Source organism: Sturnus vulgaris, unplaced genomic scaffold, assembly GCF_052056855.1.
Source record: "Sturnus vulgaris isolate bStuVul1 unplaced genomic scaffold, bStuVul1.hap1 Scaffold_521, whole genome shotgun sequence".
Taxonomy (NCBI): domain Eukaryota; kingdom Metazoa; phylum Chordata; class Aves; order Passeriformes; family Sturnidae; genus Sturnus; species Sturnus vulgaris.
In genome coordinates this window covers 346,958-360,074 of record NW_028276515.1, presented here as the reverse complement: position 1 = coordinate 360,074, position 13,117 = coordinate 346,958, and the positions used below count along the sequence as shown (strand labels likewise).

The 13,117-nt window shown below is 51.5% G+C and overlaps 1 long non-coding RNA gene across 1 annotated transcript; it reads right to left on the bottom strand.

Moving 5' to 3' along the window:
* Positions 1-1,871: 1,871 nt before the first annotated feature.
* On the bottom strand, positions 1,872-3,328 carry LOC148217631 (uncharacterized). The gene is made up of 2 exons (XR_015800925.1): positions 3,160-3,328; positions 1,872-2,842 (listed from the first exon to the last, which is right to left on the bottom strand). It is a non-coding gene; the product is annotated as an uncharacterized LOC148217631 (long non-coding RNA).
* Between the last annotated feature and the right edge of the window lie 9,789 nt (positions 3,329-13,117).

Here is a 13,117-nt window from a genome sequence, read left to right as displayed (position 1 = left end):
CTCTCCCAAGATGGCGGCTCGGGTGTCGCTCCCCGACCTTCTAACTCTGGCTGCAAAAGGAGGGTGGCACAGCAAGGAGCCCGCTCGCTCTAGTGGGATGCCTGCGCACGACGCCGACACCGATCCCACGGGTGCGATTTTCGGCGGCGTTTCCAATCGTGCGGACATCTCCTTCAGCCCGCTTCGGCCCGGGGGAGAGGGGCGGGGCCGCCAGCGATGGTGCCGGCGCAGCCCGGGCAGGCTCGGGGCGGAGCCGGGGCTTGGCGAGGCGGGGCACGGAGGTCCCGGGGACGGGACCGGGCGGGGCCGGGGCGGTGCTTTAGGGGCGGTCCCCAGTGGTCCCGGGCGGCACCGGGGGCGGGGCCGGGTGATCCCGGAGCGGTACCGAGCTGTGCTGGGGACGGTGCTGCAGGGGCGGTGCCGGGCCCGCCTCAGGGTGATTGAATGCCCAGAAATCGCCTCCTCTGCCCCGTGCTCACACTGAGCTGCGGGCTGCAGCGTGCTGTCGGAGCTCCGCACACAGCACGGATTTGGGCTTCCCCTCCTCTCAAACCCTCTCCCCCTTCTTCCTCCTCCTCATCTTCCTCTTTGTCCTCTGTCACTGCTGAGGCTCTGGAAAGAACTGAAATTCTGCAGGGAGAGATGTCCTCTCGTGGCCCCAGGGACTGCCTCGGCACGGGCCACGAGCGCCTCCGGCCCCTGCCTTCTCCTGCTTGAAAAGATCACCTGGAGCCCGAGCTCGGGGGGGTGAAATCAGCTGAAATCCAGGTAACTCTGTCAAGTGCCCCCCAGGGACATCGGCGGGGCTGGGGGATGAGGGTTTGAAACAGCAAATTCTTTGGAATATACACCTGTCCCTGTGCCGATGCTGCTGAGCTTCCTGCCACAGTATATCCCCACTCCATGAGGCGCTGTGAGGTTATGGCAGTGGGAATTGAGCAGGGAATTCGGGGCTATGGGCATAATTCACGGGAGCTAGCAAAGCTGACAGCCAACCCCAAATCGGGGCACAGCACAGAGAACAATCTGTGTGCTGCCCTGTCAGCTCAAGCCCCTGGGCTGGGAAGTATTGGGAGTTAAATGTATGGAATTACACAAATCACAGCAACTGGCATCACCCAGAGGGACAATCCAAGGCCCAAACAATTCCTCCCCAATCCACTCTGGGAAAAACACCCTGTGCCTGCCAGGAGCTCTGACCCTGCTTTTCCTACCAGCTCCTGAGCAGTGTCAGGGCCACCACGACGCCTTTAAAATCCAGATAAACCCCAAATCCTACACAGTGAATAATCCAAAGAAAGTACTGAATTGTTGTCATTAAAAGCTCAAAACTCATTAAGAATTCTATGACAACAGTGTAATGGACTCCCAGGAACCTCATGAATGCTCTCGGTTTCATTTTTGTGTATTTTTACTCCCTCATTTGGCAGCTTGTAAAACTTATCCTGGAATTCAGAGGTCAAGCAGGATCGACTTTGGATTGACCTTCACCTCTGGTCCCACTTTGTGCAAACACAACTCGTGCCCAGGTGGGTGAACTCATCACCTCAGCTTTTCACTCCAGAGTATCCCCTCCTTATTTCCCTGTAGATGAACTCAGATCCACTCCTCACCTCCACTGGTCATCCAAGCGTCCATTCTGTTCCCCACAGGCCCTGGTGGCCCCGGGGAGCTCCCTTGGCCTTTCTCCTGCCCCTCTGCAGCCCGAGGTCGCTACACAAACAGTTCTTGTGTCCCCTCTAAATGACCCCGGGTTTTCTGCTCAATGAATGGCATGACCCGTGCCCACTGCTCATGATTCACCCAACCCAAATCAAGAGCAAATGTTGCTTGGGCTTTAAGAACTTGAAATAACTCTGAAGCAAAAGAAATCACCTTTTTCTTCTGGTTTTTATTTTTATTTTTTCATTTAAGATGCTGGACTTGCCTCTGTGGATGTGTGCTGAGCTCTCACTGCAGGGGACTGTCAGGCCTGAATGGCTGTGAGTTCGTGTTCTTCTCAGTAGGGAATCAGAAATTATTCTTAGACCATAGAATTGTTTTCTGAAACCTTTCCCCTTTCCTCTTTGTGCCTTTGAATTTTTCAGCTGTTCCCTGTTGTCACTTCCCCTGCCTGACTTCTGTGCAGCTCCTAGCTGGGAAAAACTGGGAAAACTTAGGGGGTACAGAGGTGGAATTTTTGGCTGGATTTTTCTAACATTTCTAATTTTGCTGAACTTATTTCCCCAGTGAGAAGAGCACGAACTCACAGCCATGCAGGCCTGACAGTCACTGCGGGAAATCTGACACAGTATTAATAAGTAACCTTTCCTGAGAGCAGTCACCACCCCCAGTCCTCCAGCCTTGTCAAATGTTTGCAATGAATGGACCCAAGTTCTAATCCTTAATCTAAATTTATGTCAGCTTTTGTTAGAAAGATACCGGACAGTAAATCATACAAGAGAATTTAAAAATTGCACAAAGAATAACAGGCCCAGACCAAACCCAACCGCCCCCATCAGTGCTCCACCCCAATTTTGGGAGAAACAGTGATACAGTTTATAAATACTCTCCTTCCACACTATTCAGTCCTTCACCGCACATCCCCAGAGAGGAGTCCCTCAGACCTTGCTCCCCTGAACACCAGGAGAGCTGGAGTTTCACCCAGATCCCACATTCCCATGGCAGTTAATCCCAGCAGGGAGGCAAAGAGGAACCCTGCATCCTCTGACATAGCCCGCAGCACGGGCAGCACCAGGAGCCCTCCAGGCTCAGACCTCTGGTGCTGAAGCCTCTGGGCTTTGGCTGATCAAACACCACAGCTCTTGGCAAAGATGGCAGGAGAGTCGTGATTCTTCCTGTCCTGAAAGAGAGGAGGAAAAGAAAATTAAGTCGACTGCAGAAGGATTCCAGCTCTCAACTTCTGCTCTGATTCCTCACTCTGGGGTTTTATCCATGACAAGTGACACCAATTCAGAGTGCCCTTTTCCAGCATTTTTATTCCTAACTATTAAAAGGATGCTCATTTCTCTTATTGTATTCTTTGCTTAATTTTATTAGAGGCATTTTCATCCCAGACCCCACTTGTCAGTTCTTCAATCCTTTAGCACTGGACTTGGCACAAAGGGATACCCGTGGTGCTGCATCACAAGAAATCCCAAAGAGAAACCCCTTCCAAACCTGACGGAGAAAGCTTTCAAGGCACTCCAGAACACAGACAGCTTTTCCTGCCTTGTCAGGCCACACCAATTCTGTCCCATCCACCTGAACTGTGCAGGTGAGGAAAAGGCTTTCCTTGCTCCTCGGGAATCACTGTCTGAGACCACAGATGTCCATCCTGGGCAGCACCTGGAAACAACGTGGGAAAGGCAAAATGAGAGTGTTTTCTATCAGAAAATTACTACTACTAATAAAAATAATAATCAGAACTTCTGGACAAATTTAGTAACATCACTTTGATATGAGAAATACAGGCCATGCCCATCCTTGTAGCCCAGGTGAAAACAGGAAGGAGAACTAGAGGAAAAGCAGAGTCCCTTATTTGATCTCTGGACACAAACTGAGGCCTTTTCCCTGTGAAACCAAACTCACCCTTCCAGGGTTCCAGAGATCAGCTACGAGGAGGCTTTTGGCACTCCAAGAGCAGCTGGGTCACAGCTGGATGCGGCTTGGGTCTGGGAGACACCGTGCTCCTTCTGGAATTCTAGCACGCAAATGCCTGCTCCTGGCCCCAGGCCCGGAGATAAAATCTGTGGGGTTTTTCCCTGTGCAACATTGTTCACCCCTCCCAGGTTCCTGAGATCTGCACAGAGGAGGCTTTGGGCACCCCAAAGGCAGCCAGGGTTACAGGTGGGGGCAGCTTGGGGCTGGGAGAAATCCTCATCCATTTGGAATTTTATCAGGCAGAAACCTGGCTGGGTGCACAGGTCTCTGGACACGACCAGTGGCCCTTTCCCCTGTGAAACAAAACTCACCCTGCCAGGCTCCTGAGACCACTTAGGAGGAGGGGTTTGACTCTCCAAGAGCAGTCGCAACGAGAGATGCTCACACAGAAGGCCATGCAGAAGAGGAAACGAGCGCACCCGCAGCCCCCCAAGGCGCGCCCCAACGCCCCAGACCCGGCACTGCCAGCTCGGGCAGTCCCATAAAGCATCCCCCGCCTCCGCAGCGGCGGGACAGGCGGGGCCCGGGGTCCCGAGGAAACCGAGCGTGCCCGGAGGCGCGGCAGGACGGCAGCGCAGCGCCGCCTGGCGGCGGAGCAGGAGAGCAGCGCCGGGCCCCATGGCAGTATCGGTACCCGTGCGCCCCCTGCTGTCCGCGGCGATGCAGCGCCCGATGCCGAGTTCCACGCCCGTGCCGCCGAGGGAGAGGGGCACCGCTGGCTGGGGCCTCCCCGCCGACACGGACAGAAGCCGAAGCAGAAGCCCCGGTGCCATTGGCGGCCCCTACCCAGCGGGCCGGGCTCCGCCGGGCCCGCGGCCCCGCGCGGTATCGGGTCGTCCCGCTCCCGTCTTCGTCGCACCCGGGCCCTGCTCCTGGCATGAAGCGCGTCACCGCCCCGCGCCGTCCCGCCCCCCGCGCGTCATCGCGTGCGTTCGGCGGCCCGCCCCGGGGGCGGTGCCGGGGGCGCTACCCGGGGCGGTGCCGGGGCAGTGCCGGGGGCGGCACCGGGGGCGGTGCCGGGGGCGTTCCCGGTCGCCGTGCCGGGGTAGCCCGGGGAGCGGTTCCGGGAGCGGTTCGGGGGGCGGTGCCGATTGCAGTCCCGGTCACTGTCCCCAGTCCCCGTCCCCAGTCGTGGTCCCGGTCCCAGTCCCCGGTTCCGGTCCCCGATCCTGGTCCCAGTCCCAGTTCCCCGTCCCGGAACCCGATCACGGTCCTGGTCCCAGTCCCCAATCCCGGTCCCGGTCCCTGTCTCCAGTCCCCGTCCCCGATCCCGGTTCCGGTCCCTGTCCCAGGTCCCCGTCCGCGATCCCGGTCCCTGTCCCATTTCCCCGTCCCGGTCCCCGATCCCAGTCCCGGTCCACGTCCCCGATCCCGATTTTCCCCCCCCTTTCACACTGATTTTTCCCCCGATTTATCAATGATTTTTTTCCCCATTTTTTTCCCATTTCTCACTGATATTTCCCCCCATTTTTCAGGGATTTTTTCCCCCATTTCTCACTGATTTTTTTTTCCCATTCTTCATGGAGTTTTCCCCCCGTTTTTCACTGATTTTTCCCCATTTCTCACTGACTTTTTCCCCATTTTCCCCCATTTCTCACTGATATTTTCCCCCATTTTTCATGGATTTTTTCCAGATTTATCCCCATTTCCCACTGATTTTTCCCCATTTTTCATGGATTTTCCCCCCCCCCGTTTCTTACTTATGTTTTTCCCCGATTTCTCATTGATTTCCCCCCCCCCCCCCCCATTTCGCACTGATTTTTTACCCATTTTTCCCCATTTCTCACTGATTTCTTTCGCCATTTTCCATGGAATTTCCCCACCCATTTCTCACTGATTTTTCCCCCATTTCTCACGGATTTTTTCCCCACTTTCCCCCATTTCTCACGGATTTTTTCCCCCATTCTTCAGGGATTTTTTTCCCCATTTCTCACTGATTTTTTCCCCATTTCTCAATTAACTTTTCCCCACTTTTCCCCGTTGCTCACTGATTTGTTCCCCCATTTTTCATGGATTTTTTTCCCCATTTCTCACTGATTTTTCCCCCCATTCTTCATGATTTACAGGATACTCTATCGTGAATGGAAAGCAATTAAAGGAAGGGGGGAGGTTACCAGCCACCTGGTCAGCTCAGACAGCAGAGCTGCACACGCTTGTGAGAGCCTGTGAATTATAGCAGGACAAGACATTAAATATATTTACTGATTCTAAATATGCATATGCGGTAATACATGCATTTGGAAAACTAGGGGGAAAAAAAGAGGTTTATTAAGCTGCAGAAGAAAGAAGAAAAAAATTGGTTTACAAGGGATGGCAAGCAGTGGATACCAAAAGCTCTAGCCTTACAATTGTTAAAACAACTTCATTAAAGGAGTCGTTCTGTGCCTTCTTTGGGGTGAGGAAAAAAGGCTGAGGGGGGCTCCGACGTGGTTTGGGGCACCCCAAGGTCCCTGGGAGAGGGAGCCGGGCTGCGCTGGAGGAGCAGGTGAGTCGGGCATGGCGGGGGGTCATGGTGGGTGCCAGAACATTGACAGGGAGGGGTGGGTGTAGAATGCATGAAAAACAGAACCTTAAAAAATAGCTAAATATAGTCTAAAAGGAATGTTTTATTGGTTTGTGTTTGGCTAGAGGTAGGGGTTTTTTATAGATACTGTAAATAGAAAAGATAAAGAATAAAAATATAGAAGCAAATATAAGAAACCAATATATAAATATATTACATTACATTATATTATGTTATGAAAATAGAAATATATAAATATTCAGACTTTAAAAGGAATGTTTTATTGTTTTTTATTTGGTTAGAGGAGGGTTTTTTGAAAATAATATAGGCAAAAATATACCAATATGCAAAAATAGATACTGACATAAAATGATTATAACTATATATGCATATATATATGTAAGTATAAATCTATAGAAATAAATATAAATATAAAATACATGTATGTAGTATGTAATAGAAATAATTTATCGATTTTAATATGTTATATTAAATAGTATATTATAATAGAATGTAAATAGCATCTAGTATATTAATATACTAGTAAAAACTACATTAAATAGTATATAAATATAGAATACACAATATAGACATATAAATCTACAGATATAAATATGAAAACTAAATAAAAAAATATATTCAAATAGAATTTAAAATAATCGAGTTTTTTGTTTCTATTTGGTTAGAGGCAGAGCTTTTAAAGAAATAATATTAAAAACTATGAACCTCCAAATATAGATGGATATAGATAAAATAGAAATAACATTAGTAATATAAATCTATGTATATAATGAATAATAAAATAATATTGTATATATGATAAATAGAATAGCAATTAAATTGAATATATGAAATATGTATAGATTATGACTATAAATTAAATACTAAAAAATAGATGATTTTTATATATAAAAGGTTTTTTTTTTCATTTGGTCAGAGGCAGGGCATTTTTAGTTTGGGTCGGGGTTTTTTTGGGGCGTTCATTGAGAGGATTTTATGACGGGTGGGGACTCTGGTGCTTGGAACTCTCTCCCTTCTCTGTCTGTCCCTGACAGGGCGGCAGTGCCGGGCTGAGTTGGGCGGCAGTGCTGCCGCCGTGTGGACACGGGCGGGTACTGCACCGTGCCCCTCTCAGGATGGCGGAAGGGCCCGCGGGCCGGGACCCAGCCCTGCGGCAGCGCTCAAGATGGCGGCCTCTCTAGGACCCCGGCGGATAGGCGTTTACATAAAACGCCTGTCCGCGCTCGCCGGCGCCCTCACGCCCGCGGCACCGCGGACCGCGCGGCCGTTGTCGGCACGCTCTGAAACGTCCGGGAAAATTGGCGGCGAGCGGATCGGCGTGGGCGATTTAATCAGGCATCTTATGCCTACACACCGGGGTCCTGATTTTTTCCCGCCCTTTCTGCCGCCATTTTGGGAAGGTCAGGCGGGGTGCCGCCCGAGCCGCCATTTTGAGAGTGCGGACACACTCAAGATGGCGGCCTCTCTAGGACCCCGGCGGATAGGCGTTTACGTAAAACGCCTGCCCGCGCCCGCCGGCGCCCTCACGCCCGCGGCACCGCGGACCGCGCGGCCGTTGTCGGCACGCTCTGACACGTCCGGGAAAATTGGCGGCGAGCGGATCGGCGTCGGCGATTTAATCAGGCATCTTATGCCTACACACCGGGGTCCTGATTTTTTCCCGCCCTTTCTGCCGCCATTTTGGGAAGGTCAGGCGGGGTGCCGCCCGAGCCGCCATTTTGAGAGTGCGGACACACTCAAGATGGCGTCTTATCTAGGACCCCGGCGGATAGGCGTTTACATAAAACGCCTGCCCGCGTTCGCCGGCATAAAAATAAATATGCATAAATATAAACATAGACATAAACATGCACAAACGTAAACCTGCATAAACATAAACACAAACATAAACATAAACATAAACATAAACATAAACATAAACATGCAAAACAATAATAATAAATATAAATATAAACATAAATAGAAATAGAAATACAAACATTAATAAAATCATTGAGAAATGGGGTAAAATCAGTGAGAAATGGGGGGGAAAAACCATGAAAAATGATGGAAAAATCAGAGAGAAATGGGGGAAAAATCGGTGAGGAATGGGGAAAAAGATCAACGAAAAATTGGGAAAAATCAGTCAGAAGTGGGGGATAAAAATCAGTGAGAAATGGGGGGAAAAGTCGGTGAGAAATGGGGAAAAAATCAGTGATTAATGGGCGGGAAAATGCATGAAAAATGGGGGGAATAATTCAGAGAGAAATGGGGGCAAATATCAGTGAGAAATGGGGGGGAAAATCAGGAAATATCCATGAAAACTGGGGGAAACATCCATGAAAAATGGCGGAAAAAATCAGTGAGAAATGGGGAAAAATGGGGAAAAAGGAGTGATAAATGGGGGAAAAAATCAGTGTGAAATGGGGAAAAATAGGGAAAAAATCCACGAAAAATGGGTGGAAAAATCCATGAAAAATCAACGGAAAAATCAGTGAGAAATGGGGAAAACATCATGGTGAAATGGGGAAAAAATCAGAGAGAAATGGGGAAAAATCATTGAAAAATGGGGGATAAAAATCAGTGAGAAATGAGGGGAAAATGGGGAAAAACATCAGTGAGAAATGGGGAAAAAAATCTTTGATAAATTGGGGCAAAAATCATTGAGAAATGGGGGAAAAAATCAGTGAGAAATGGGGAAAATTTGGGAAAAATCCACGAAAATTGCGGGAAAAAATGCTTGAAAAATTGGGGGAAAAAATCCGAGAGAAAATCCCCGGGAATCCCCGGGAAAATCCCTCCGGAATCCCCGAGAAAATCCCCCGGAATTCCCCGGGAAAATCCCCCTGAATTCCCCGAGAAACTCATCCCGGAATCCCCGTGATAATCCGTCCGCTATCCCCGAGAAAATCCCCCAGGAATCCCCCAGAAAATCTCCCCGAAATCCCCGGGATAATCTCCCCGGAATCCCCGAGAAAATCCGCCCCGAATCCCCTGGAAGATTCCCCCGGAATCCCCGAGAAAATCCCCCCGGAATTCGCCGGGAAAATCCCCCCGGAATCCCCGAGAAAATCCCCCCAGATTCCCCGGAAAATCCCCCCGGAATACTCTGCAATATCCCCCCGGAATCCCCGAGAAAATCCCCCCGGAATTCCTCGGGAAAATCCCCCCGGAATCCACGAGAAAATCCCCCGGAAATCCCCGACAAAATCCTCCCGGAATACTCGGGAAAATCCCCCCGGAATCCCCGAGAAAAACCCCCCGAAATACTCGGGAAAATCCCCCCGGAATCCCCGAGAATATCCCCCCGGAATACTCGGGAAAATCCTCCCGGAATCCCCGAGAAAATCCACCCGGTATCTCCGGGAAAATCCCCCCGGAATCCCCGAGAAAATCCCCCCGGATTCCCCGGGAAAATCGCCCCGGAAAACCCGAGAAATTCTTCCAGGAATTCCCTGGGAAAATCCCTCCGGAATCCCCGAGAAAATCCCCCGGAATCCCCGAAAAAATCCCCCCGGAATACTCCTGAAAATCCTCCCGGAATTCCCGAGAAAATCCCCCGGAATTCCCTGAGAACATCGCCCCGGAATCCCAGTGAAAATCCCCCCGGAATCCCCGGGAAAATCCCCATGAATTCCCCGGGAAAATAATCTCGGAATCCCCGAGAAAATCTCCCCGGAATCACCGAGATAATGGCCCCGGAATACCCGAGAACATCCCCCGGAATTGCCCGAGAAAATCATCCCGTAATCCCCGAGGAAATCCCCCCGGAACACTCGGGAAAATCCCCCCGGAATTCCTCGTAAAATCACCCCGGATACCCCGGGAAAATCCCTCCGGACTCCCCGAAAAATTCCCCCCGGAATACTCGGGAAAATCCCCCCGGAATCCCCGAGAAAATCCACCCGGAATCCCCTGGAAAATCCCCCAGGTATCCCCGATAAAATCCCCCTGGAATCCCCTGGATAATCCCCATGGAATCCCTTGAAAAATACCCCCGGATTTCCTGGGAAAAATCCCCCCGGAATCCCCGATAAAATCTCCCCGGAATCCCTGAGAAAATCCCCCCGGAATCCGCGAGAAAATATGCCCAGAATCCCCGATAAAATCCCCCCGGTATCGCCGAGAAAATCCCCCCGGAATCGCCGGAATAATCCCCTGGAATTCCCCGGGAAAATCATCCCGGAATCCCCGAGAATATCCCCCCGGTATCGCCGAGAAAATCCCCCCGGAATCCCCGGGATAATTCCCCGGAATTCCTCGTAAAATCCCCCTGGAATCCCCGGGAAAATCCCTCCGGACTCCCCGAAAAAATCCCCCGGATTTCCCGGGAAAAATCCCCCCGGAATCCCCGAGAAAATCCCCCGGAATTTCCCGGGAAAATCACCCCGGAATCGCCGAGAAAATTCTCCCGAAATACTCGGCAAAATCCCCCAGGAATCCACGGAAAATTCCCCGGAATCCAGGAGAAAATACCCCGGAATCCCCATGAAAATCCCCCCGGAAATCCCCGACAAAATCCTCCCGGAATACTCGGGAAAATCCCCCCGGAATACTCGGGAAAATCCTCCCGGAATCCTCGAGAAAATCCACCCAGTATCTCCGGGAAAATCCTCCTGAAATACTCGAGAAAATCCCCCCGGAATCCACGTGAAAATCCCCCCGGAATACTCGGCAAAATCCCCCCGGAATCCCCGAGAAAATCTCCCCGGAATCCCCGGGAAAATCGCCCCGGAAAACCCGAGAAATTCTTCCAGGCTTTCCCTGGGAAAATCTCCCCGGAATCACCGAGATAATGGCCCCGGAATACCCGAGAACATTCCCCGGAATTGCCCGAGAAAATCATCCCGTAATCCCCGAGGAAATCCCCCCGGAACACTCGGGAAAATCCCCCCGGAATTCCTCGTAAAATCACCCCGGATACCCCGGGAAAATCCCTCCGGACTCCCCGAAAAATTCCCCCCGGAATAATCGGGAAAATCCCCCCGGAATCCCCGAGAAAATCCACCCGGAATCCCCTGGAAAATCCACCGGGAATTCCCCGGGAAATTCCTCGCTGAAACCCCTGGAAAATCCCCCCGGAATCCCGGAGAAAATCCCCCCGGAATTCCCCGGGAATATCCCCTCGGAATCCCCGGGAAAATCCCCCCGGACTCCCCGAAAAAATCCCCCCGGAATACTCGGGAAAATCCCCCCGGAATACTCCTGAAAATCCTCCCGGAATTCCCGAGAAAATCCCCCGAATTCCCTGAGAAAATCGCCCCGGAATCCCAGTGAAAATCCCCCCGGAATCCCCGGGAAAATCCCCCCAGAATCCCCTGGAAAATCCCCCAGGTATCCCCGATAAAATCCCCCTGGAATCCCCTGGAAAATCCCCCAGGTATCCCCGATAAAATCCCCCTGGAATCCCCTGGAAAATCCCCCTGGAATCGCGGGGAAAAAGCCCCCCGCATTTCCCGGGAAAAATCCCCCCGGAATCCCCGATAAAATCTCCCCGGAATCCCTGAGAAAATCCCCCCGGAATCCGCGAGAAAATATGCCCAGAATCCCCGAGAAAATCCCCCCGGAATCCCCGGGAATATCCCCCAGGAATCCCCGATAAAGTCCCCCCGGAATCCCCCAGAAATTCCCCCCGGAATCCCCGACAAAATCCCCCAGGAATTCCCGACAAAATCCTCCCGGAATCCCCGAGAAAATCCCCGCGGAATTCCGGTCCATTTCTGTAGGAGAATAGTTTGTAAGGATAGTGCAGAAGGCACTAGTTGCCAACGAGTTACAGCTGTAGTGATTAGCAAGGAGTGGAAACAGCCTTGCCTGCCCAGTGAGGCTGGTTGTTATAAAAGCGTGGGTCAGCTGGCTGCCAGTTTCACTAAGCACAGCTCCAGCTGGAGGTGCAGAGCCTGCTGCAGTGTGGGCTGGAGCCTGCTGGCTGTGCTGCGAGGAGGAAGGGACACGTGGCCGTGCAAGGGATGGACAAGGTGAGAGGATGCTGTGTGTGGGACAGACAGGCTCAGGTGGCTGGGGAAGGGACAGGCTGGGGTTTAGCCAGTCGTACAGAGGAGAGGAGGAGTCGGTGCTGTGTGGAGCTGCCTGTGAGAAAAGGAGTCAGAGTTGCCTCAAAGAAATCTGTGGAGAGAAGGCATGAAAAGTGTGTAATGAAAGACTCATGTTGGTGCCTGTCATGTCTGTCTTGATATAATTGCTACACGTTTTCTCGGAATGCTTGAATTTAGACATAAAATGAAAACTTTCTTGTAAGAAAGGAATGCATTTCTCACCAAAGTGGTGTAGGGTGGGGGATCACAACTCCCAGATGGCCTGGAAGCGGAACGGCCACAGGGGTTACTGTAACTGGGCCTCCAGTACCAAAGCCCCAGTGGGTTTAAAGGCTAGAGCTGGGCTGGGATTAGCACGGGCTATGCAGCTGGGCTCATGCACAGGTCTGTCAGCACTCCTACCCGAGGACAGTCCCTCACCTAGGGAGAGGTTCTAGGCCTGGAGATGAGGCTGAGTTTGGGAAGGGTGATGAGGACATGGTTAGGGAGGGATGTAAATGCATATCAAAAGACTTAATTTTGAGGGGTGGCAAGCATTAGCTATAAACCAGTAAGTATTTACAGCTAAAGGCTGGAGGTGGGGGCTGTCTGAGGAGGACAGGACTGTTTAAGGCTGAAGTTGGAAGAGAAACCTTGGTGAAGCTTTTGCGTTAGAAACGGCCTCACCTGCCAAATCAGATTTTTGTCTTCAGGATTGCATGAGTGAGGATGCCACAGCCAAGGAAAAGGTTCAGGTTTGGGAGGCAAAGGCGAGTTAGGCAGGGCTGCAGGGCTGGGGCTTGGCTGTTTCCATACTGCTCAGGGCAGCAAAGGGTAGCTGGCTCACTGGGCCTTGGATCTAGAACTCTTTCTGGAACAAGGTGGAGAGCTGAGGTTCATGCAAGGAAGGGGCCAGGAATTCTTTGTCTGACTGGAA